This window comes from Homarus americanus, unplaced genomic scaffold (assembly GCF_018991925.1).
Source record: "Homarus americanus isolate GMGI-L3 unplaced genomic scaffold, GMGI_Hamer_2.0 scaffold2230, whole genome shotgun sequence".
Lineage (NCBI taxonomy): Eukaryota > Metazoa > Arthropoda > Malacostraca > Decapoda > Nephropidae > Homarus > Homarus americanus.
In genome coordinates, this window is record NW_024725721.1 from 1,941 (window position 1) to 11,070 (window position 9,130).

The following is a 9,130-nucleotide window of genomic DNA, read 5'->3' on the forward strand; positions in this document are numbered from 1 at the left end:
AGAGCGACCTGCACGCCCGACCAGTACGGCCAGCGTTCCAGAAGTGATTTCCTGACAAGGACCCTCTATAGGTATACGTTGAGATTTTGGATATAAGGAGTTTGACATGTTCTTTCAGGAGATTAATGGCTTTCTTGAATAGACAATTGACACTAACTAAACTACAAACATCAGATTCTCTGATGTTTGGGCATCAAAATGATCTAATTTCAGTAGTATTCAGAAACTCCTGGCTTTCCCCAGGGACGCTATCACGGGATGCCATTCGTACTGGCAGACTCGACACTCACTTATTTGACAAGTGTTACCAACAATAAAGAAGGTTGAAGCTTTCAACATCACTCACAAAGGATCTTGAATGCTTTAACTGTATTGAGACATATCTAAGTGGACTCAAAACAATGGTGTCCTCTCTCACATTTAAATTCACTTTATAGAGAGGTTGGTGTCAGGAAGTCAGAGAAAATGAACGGCACCCAAGCTTGGGAGCGATGAGAAAACGGATGCCTTAGATGGGAGACTCAATAAAGAAGGCATAGTTACATGTTTTGTGGGCTATTGAGCGCAATATGAATCGTCTGATTCTCCTTTAACTGACGTGTATGGCCGTGGTCATTACGCTAACACTGGTCAATAATATTCATAAAGAAAGAATGAAAAAAAAACGCACCAGCCACCCGCCCGAACAGCGGGCGATTAAGCAAATAAGTGGTTAAATAATAGTGATTTATGTTTGCTTGTTTTTAGATTACATGCTAATATAACAATGAAGTGTAAAGAATAATATAATGATTGGTTAGATAAATACCATTTAGTTATCTATACTTTTAGTTTTGTTGTATATGAGTTTGACGGTTTATCTACAAACATCTCTCGTCACAGACCCTTGTTGCACCAATTTAAAAGCAAGGTAATGTTATTATGCAATGTCCATTGCTTTAATCGCAACAACATTTTTGACATCGCTTCTCGGCCTTTTGGCTAAGATCAAAGTGTAGTATCTGTTCTTATCAGCTTAATGGAGAGTACATAATCAGTGTTCTTTTTTACATAGAAGGAAGAGCACAGATTTGGACTTTCTGGGGGTGAAAGTAACAGAGTTACTCCTTTGTTGTTTTAGGTGGCGAGCAGGGAACCCAGTATTTCACCATTGCTGTGGTTATTACTAATAACATGCAGTGAGAGGAAACATACCGGGGGGGCCTGCAAAGCCCCAAACCTGGTCCCACGGGACCCCACGTGGGTGCTTCTCACACGTGGCTATTCCCTCCTCTCTGTACTTCCTTACTTCGTACTGGCTGAGGGACCTGCACTCATAGAAGTGTATTCGTCCCAAAGTCCCTCCCCGGTAAACCATCACCTTGCGATCGAGTGGGTTTGTGATGGCGAAAGGGAGGTCGGTACACAACTCTCGGCCGATCCTCCAGGAATACCGTGATAGTGCGGGTACACCCTGGTAAGGGGGTTGTCATGTGTGTGTGGGTGTTCGTGTGGGTAAAGCAAGATGGACGACGAAGAGCCAAGGGGAAGAAACGAAGGAGATCGCCAGCCGGAAAGAAGAAACCGAATGCTGACCATATGGTTCCCTGCACCACCATCCTTCAAATGCACAGAGAGGACGCAGGGATGCCCATGGGAATGTGCGTCATCGGGGTGGTCTGGCTGCAAGCAATCACTAGTCCGACATCTAAAGGAAGCCCACAACAAGAAAATCAACGAATATATGAACATGTGTGCAGGGTGCTATCTGGTACTGACTATCCGGCCAAGCAATCACACGTGCATCCTCAACAGGCAGATGAGGGAGGAGCAAAGGGTTCCCCATTTTCGTTTCCAGTGCGACGTGCAATACTGCCACTACTCTGCCCCAACAAAGAGAGGATTGAATAACCACAAGGTAGCAACACATGTACGGCAGTGGAGGAGGAGAGACAACCAACGTCAGGCGGAGCAACGACAGGGGAACCAACAGGCTGAAGGCAATCCAGCAAGCGCCCAGCCCTCACAGGAAGTTGGGGAAAATAGGGATAACGAGCAGAGGGAGCAGCCACAGAATTACGAGCAACAGCAGCAAAGAGAAACACAAGGGCAACGAGAAAGGCACAGAGGGACACCTCCACCCAGGGATGGAGAAGTGGAAGGACCAGAGACACCACGCCCCGTCTCTGGGAGAAGTACACCAGTGTCACCACTGAGCCCAGACGATCAAGAAACGCGACTGAGGTCGATAACGCCGAGCCAGCTGCTCCAAAATGAACCCTCACCAAGAGAGGAATCACAGCACCCAGGGGACCTGACACCCCTCTTGCACATGCCAAGAATGCCACTGTCACCTCTAAGCCCCGATGAAGAACATGGTGGAGACAGTACCCGAACAGGGGAACAGATAATGCAAAGTCAAGAAACAAATGAAGGAAGACAAAGTAATCTCAGTGAATCCCCTACACCACTATCGCAAAGTGAAGCAACTCAAACACTAAGTGGTGAAGGCAACATACAGGAGCAGATTGGCATAACGCCTGAACCAAATGAAGAGCGAGATGAAGCTGAGGAGACATGGATACTGGAGCCGTTTCTGGGCACAGTGTATGAGATCCAGCGGAACCCGGACTGGGCAAGATTTGAAGAAGTACTGATTGAGATCGAGGTAGCAATACAAGCGGCAAACAGGATAAACATCTCTCAAGGACAGAACACGACCAGGAAAATCACCGATGCCAATGATTGCAAACAGATCCAGAGGCTGTACAAATACAACCGTCGCCGAGCAATACGGCTAATTGCCGAAGGGAACGGCGCAAGATGTGAAATAAGCAAGGAGAGAATAGAGGAACACTTCCAACACATGATGGTTGAAAAGGATTGTGACCTAAATACCGTGGAGCACATTCCCGAACCGCCACACGACAGACCAGAGATGGAAATGCAGCCCTTCACAGAGAAGGAAGTATTTACAAAACTAGCAGCAGCAGAGAATTCGTCACCAGGTGAAGACAGAATATCATATGAGAACTGGAGAAAGGCTGACCCAAGCTGCCGAGTTATGGCAGCCATATTCAACGTGTGTCTCAGAGCCAAGAGAATACCAGTCTCCTGGAAACGATACAGAACAATACTTGTCCCCAAAAAAGGTGGTAACCCAGAAGTCGTTTCAAATTGGAGGCCTATAACACTGAGCCGCACAATATACAAGGTGTACACGGGATGCCTCACAGCACGACTCAGAAGGTGGCTCGTTGACAACGAGGTACTGTGCGCTGCACAGAAAGGATTCATGCCAAGTGATGGGGTGATAGAACACAACTACATACTTCAACATCACATGGACGATGCACGACGGAACAATGGCGATACCTGCATAGCAGCACTCGACTTGACCAATGCATTTGGCTCAGTGTCACTGGACCTCATTAAAAGAGCGCTCAACCGTATAGGGGTGGGACGGGATTTTGAAACAGTAGCAGGAGACATCATCAGTGGCAAGACGACAAGAATACTAACAAAGGAAGGAGAAACAGAAGAGATACCAGTGCAATGCGGTGTGCAACAGGGGTGCCCAATAAGTGGTCTCCTGTTCAATATAGCGGTCGAACCACTGTTGCGGAAAATCGCGGCCGAAGGAATGATACTGGACCAACAGCACAAGCACCCATGCTTAGCATATGCAGACGATATAACCATCATTACAAAACAGCAAGATAATCTACAGCAACTCCTCTACATAGCAACAGAACAATGCAGTATGATGGGACTGGACCTAAATCCTAGCAAAAGCTCATCATTGCACCTGTCTGGACGAAGACCTCGAGGAATGCGCCAGACACAGTTCTACGTGGGAGAAACGCCCATCCAATGGAAGAGCGATGGCGAAGCAACGCTCTTCTTGGGACGACCAGTTGGGTTCCATCTTCTGCCAAACATCCAAACAGTAGAGGAACTAATGCAACTCGGGACCAAAATACTGACAAGCAAGCTAGCACCGTGGCAGAGAATAGATGCAGTCAAGACATTCATGTTCCCGGCAGGAGTGCATGCAATGAGGACGTGGCAACTGAGGAAAACAGACTGGGCACGCCTGGACAACGAAATGAAGACAATGCTTAAACACACGCTACATCTACCGTCAAGAGCGTCGAATGAGTACTTGTACGGAAGCAGTAAAGCTGGAGCGTGTGGTGTCCCACTCGCGGCAGAAGACTCTGACATTTTCCTGGTGGATACCGCATATAAATTACTCACGTCACCGGATCCTGACGTCAGGGAAATAGCCAGAGAAGAATGCCGGCGAGTGGCAACAATGACAACACGACAGGAGCCAAGCATGACCGACGCATGTACTTAACACAGGGAGAGATGCAAACGCGAGGAGGAGACCACCAAACCATCTGGTCTAGAGCCAGGTGTGCCTCAGGCCGAATGGGGGTTTCCTGGATAGCAGAGGGAGGAGACAACATCAAGATAAAATGCACGGACTCCATCATTGAAGAAAAAGATAGAAGGAAGGTAGCCAAAACCATCCGGAGCCAGCGACGACAGATGAGAGATGAAGTTCTGCAGAATAAGCCTGACCAAGGGAAAGTGATGAAGCTCGTAGCACAAGAGAGAGCATCATCAGCTTTTGTTCGAAATGGAGCGTATACAACCTTCGCAGACTGGCGTTTCATACACCGAGCAAGACTGAACCTACTCCCCGTCAATGGAGCGAAGCGAGGCCAGAATAGGGATCGGAGATGTCGTCGATGCAATAGAGAAGAAACGCTCCCACATGTAGTAAACCACTGCATGATACACTCTCGAGCCATGCAAAAGCGACATAATGCCCTGGTGGATAGAGTACGAAAAGCCGCAGAAGGTCGACATTGGAAGGTCATGTCGGCAAATGAACGAGTACCAGGAGCAGCAGACAATGGACGTCCAGACCTGGTGATTGAAAAGAACCGAGAAGTGATCCTGATCGACGTCACCTGCCCATTCGAGAATGGACAAGAGGCATTTAAAGAAGCAAGACTGAGGAAAGAAGAAAAGTATGCAGAACTGGCAGCAGAGATGAGAAGACAATACCAGCAGGTGAAGGTGGCTGCATTCATAGTGGGACCCCTGGGAGCATACGACCCGGAGAACGAGAAGCTGATGAAGAGACTGGCATCAAAGGGATACCTGCGCCTCTTCAGGAAACTGTGTGTAAGTGATGCCATTCGCTGGTCGAGAATGATTTATATAGAACATACCTCAGGGGCTAGACAGTATGTAGGGTGAAATAAACCCAAAGTCAAGATAGAAGAAAGAATAGGTTCTAGTTAGTGGAATAGGAACATTATGTATAAAATGTAATAGATAGTCAGCCAATTGTCACAAATTACTGGAATACCCAAACTATTGTAAATAAAAAACAATGTATCATTCTTTTAAATAAAATCTGTTCTTATCAGCTTAGTATCTGATACGATCCCCATGTGGGATCTTCGATATTAAACTGATTTTTGGATCTTGGCGAAGTGCTAGGGGCTTGCCCCACCTTTGCCGCGGATTGGCCCGGTATTGCAGTGACTCCGGGATCGGTCCACTCCCCAAGGGGAGAAATTAAATCATTTTATTATACGTAACTTTTGAGTAAGATGGCGATGGACATAGTGTATTATAATCGCTGTACATAGTATAGTATGTCACTTTTACTTTTACTTTTATTCTCTTCGCCACTGATCGGCTTGTTAGCCGCTTGGGCGATCGGTCATGTCTCTGATTACTTTTCCTTTTCATTTATCTTCTTCACCAAAAGATCGGCTCGCTATCCGCCCGGGCGATCGGTCACGTCTCTATCACGCACTGTTGGCAAATACTGAGCAGGCACCGGCTCCTGAATGTACCTGAACCCGCTCCAGTGTTGGTCAAGTTTGTCTTGAAAGAGCTCACACTCGGTGCCGTCACAACACTCTCTGGTAGATTGTTCCAAGAGTTTACAACCCTCACTCCGAAAAAGTTTGCCCTCACAGTTTTCTGGACTTGCGGCTTCTTCAATCTTGAGTTGTGACCCCTTGTGAGGCGAGCGTCCGCCAGCTCCAAGTAAGGACACTCAACTGAGTAGTGCTCCCTGAGATGCTTATACACCTCAACTAGGTCCCCCCTTGCCCGTCTGTAGTATAAGCTAGGCAAGTTCAGGCGCTCCAATCTCTCAGGGTAGCTGTGGTGCCGAAGTGCAGGCACCAGTCTGGTGGCCCTCCTTTGGACATTTTCAACCAACTGACAGTCCCTAGCATATCTCGGGGACCAGATGGGGTGACAGTACTCCAGATGGGGAAGCACTTCACTCCTGAAGATCGTTACGAAGGACGGACCGTCTAGATATCTAATCGACCTTCTTATAAGACCCAATAATTTGTTTGCCTGATTTACCTTCTTCTCGCAATGGCCCGAGAACTTCAGCTCATTGTCAACATACACGCCTAGGTCCTTCTCACATACAGTCTCAACTAGTGCAGTTTCTTCATCCCGTTGGGACATATGATACGCCTCCTTACCGTTGGTACGCCCCAGGTGCATCCTCTTACACTTCGTGACATTGAATCTCAGCAGCCATTTCTTCTTTTTTTTTTTTTTTTTTTTTTTTTCCTCTTCGCCACTGATCGGCTTGTTAGCCGCTTGGGCGATCGGTCACGACTCTTTTCCTTTATATTCTTCACCAAAAGGTCGGCTCGCTAGCCGCCCGGGCGATCGGTCACGTCTCTGTCACGCACTGTTGGCAAATACTGGGCATGCACCGGCTCCTGAATGTACCTGAACCCGCTCCAGTGTTGGTCAAGTCTTCTCTTGAAAGAGCTCACACTCGGTGCCGTCACAACACTTTCTGGTAGATTGTTCCAAGAGTTTACAACCCTCACTCCGAAAAAGTTTGCCCTCACGGTTTTCCGGACTTGCGGCTTCTTCAATCTTGAGCTGTGACCCCTTGTGGGGCGAGCGTCCGCCAGCTCCAAGTAAGGACACTCAACTGAGTAGTGCCCCCTGAGATGCTTATAAACCTCAACTAGGTCCCCCCTTGCCCGTCTGTAGTATAAGCTAGGCAAGTTCAGGCGCTCCAATCTCGCAGGGTAGCTGAGATGCCGAAGTGCAGGCACCAGCTTGGTGGCCCTCCTTTGAACATTTTCAACCAACTGACAGTCCCTAGCATATCTCGGGGACCAGATGGGGTGACAGTACTCCAGATGGGGAAGCACTTCACTCCTGAAGATCGTCACGAGGGACGGACCGTCTAGATATCTGAACGACCTTCTTATAAGACCCAATAATTTATTTGCCTGATTTACCTTCTTCTCACAATGGCCCGAGAACTTCAGCTCATTGTCAACATACACACCTAGGTCCTTCTCACACACAGTCTCAACTAGTACATTTTCTTCATCCCGTTGGGACATATGGTACGCCTCCTTACCGTTGGTACGCCCCAGGTGCATCCTCTTACACTTCGTGACATTGAATCTCAGCAGCCATTCCTTCGACCATTCCTGGAGCCCACAGAGGTCCTTCTGCAGCTCTTCACAGTCCGCTTGGTTCTTAATTTCCCGAAATAACTTGCCATCATCGGCAAACATTTGTATGGAGGAGTGTACAACGTCAGGCATATCATTTATGAAACAAACAAACAACAGCGGGCCCAATACACTACCCTGCGGTACCCCACTTGTTACAGGTACAGATGACGATTTCGTGCCATTAATCACCACACATTGCTTGCGGTCATGTAGAAAGTCTTCTATCCACGCTAGGACATTTCCCCGAATTCCGTACCCTTCCAGTTTGATTTTCAGCCTTTCGTGGGGTACACTGTCGAAAGCCTTGGCAAAATCTAGGTAAATATTGTCGATATTACCACCCCGTTCTAGAATATGGGTCCAAATATCCAATACCTTGAGCAATTGTGTCAAGCAAGAGCGCCCCGGCATAAAACCGTGTTGGCAATCTTTTACAAGGTTGTTTCGTAGTAGATGTTCCATCGCTGCATCTCTGATAATACTCTCAAGTACTTTACATATTATGCTGGTCAGGCTCACCGGTCTATAGTTGTTCGTGGAGTGCCTATCGCCCTTCTTGAAGATAGGACTCACATAAGCCACTTTCCATTCACTGGGGACCATTTGTTCATCCAGGCATTTACAAAACAGAATCTTCAGGGGCTCTGCAAGCTCGTTGCACAGCTCCCTTAGCACTCTAGGATGCACCATGTCAGGTCCAGGACTCTTATGGACCTTTAGCCTGGACAGTTTATTTCTAATACCCTCTTCTGTGAACACAATGTGGGTCAGTGCTGTGTCGAACCGTCTGTCCTCAAACGCAGGAAGGTTAGTTGCATCCTCTCTTGTGAACACTGAGGAAAAGAAGCTGTTCAATGCCTCAGCTTTATCCTGGTCAGAATCTGCGTAACTACCATCTTCAAGCCTCAGGTCTGATACTCCTACTCGCGTTTTCAATTTCGACTTTGCATAGCGGTAAAACGCCTTTGGGTTTGACTTGACCTCGCGTGCAACCAGCCTTTGGAACTCCTTTTCAGCCCTCCTACACTCTATCTTTGCTTGGTTTCTGGCTCTTGCATACATCCTCCTGTCTTGCTCATCGTTTGACCCAACCCACGTCTTGAATTTCTGGGTTTTCTTCTTAATTTTGTCGACCGCCGCATGGTTCATGTGTAGGGATCCCCTCGTATTCCTAGAAGCACTGGGTTTGGTCTTGGGTATATATTTATCGATCAAATGGGTCATTTTACTAGTTATGATATTCAGCGTAGTGTCTGCGTTCTTGTACCTTAATAAGTCAGGCCAGTTGATACCCCTCATCTCTTCCCTCATCCCATTGTAATTTCCCTTGTAATATTTGCACCTTGGCCTGGCCTTATCTTGAACTAGGTAACAGTTAAATCTGAATGACAACACTGTATGGTGACTGGTGCCAACTGGGGCAAGGTGTTCCAGTTTGGCCACCATACCCTCCTCGTTTGTTATGATGAGGTCAAGTGGCTTGGGTGTTTGTTCCCCTCTGTAATGTGTCGGGTCTCTCACATGTTGGAACAGAAAATTATCTCTCAGAGTTTCTACAAAAAGAGTAGCAGGATTATTCAAGTCATTCGGGGTTGACTCGTTTCTCC

The 9,130-nt window shown here is 47.4% G+C and overlaps 2 pseudogenes; both read left to right on the top strand.

Moving 5' to 3' along the window:
- The first annotated feature begins 961 nt into the window (after nucleotides 1-961).
- LOC121865282 lies at nucleotides 962-1,081 on the top strand (annotated as a pseudogene).
- A 4,315-nt stretch (nucleotides 1,082-5,396) lies between these two features.
- Nucleotides 5,397-5,569, top strand: LOC121865280 (annotated as a pseudogene).
- Nucleotides 5,570-9,130: the final 3,561 nt, after the last annotated feature.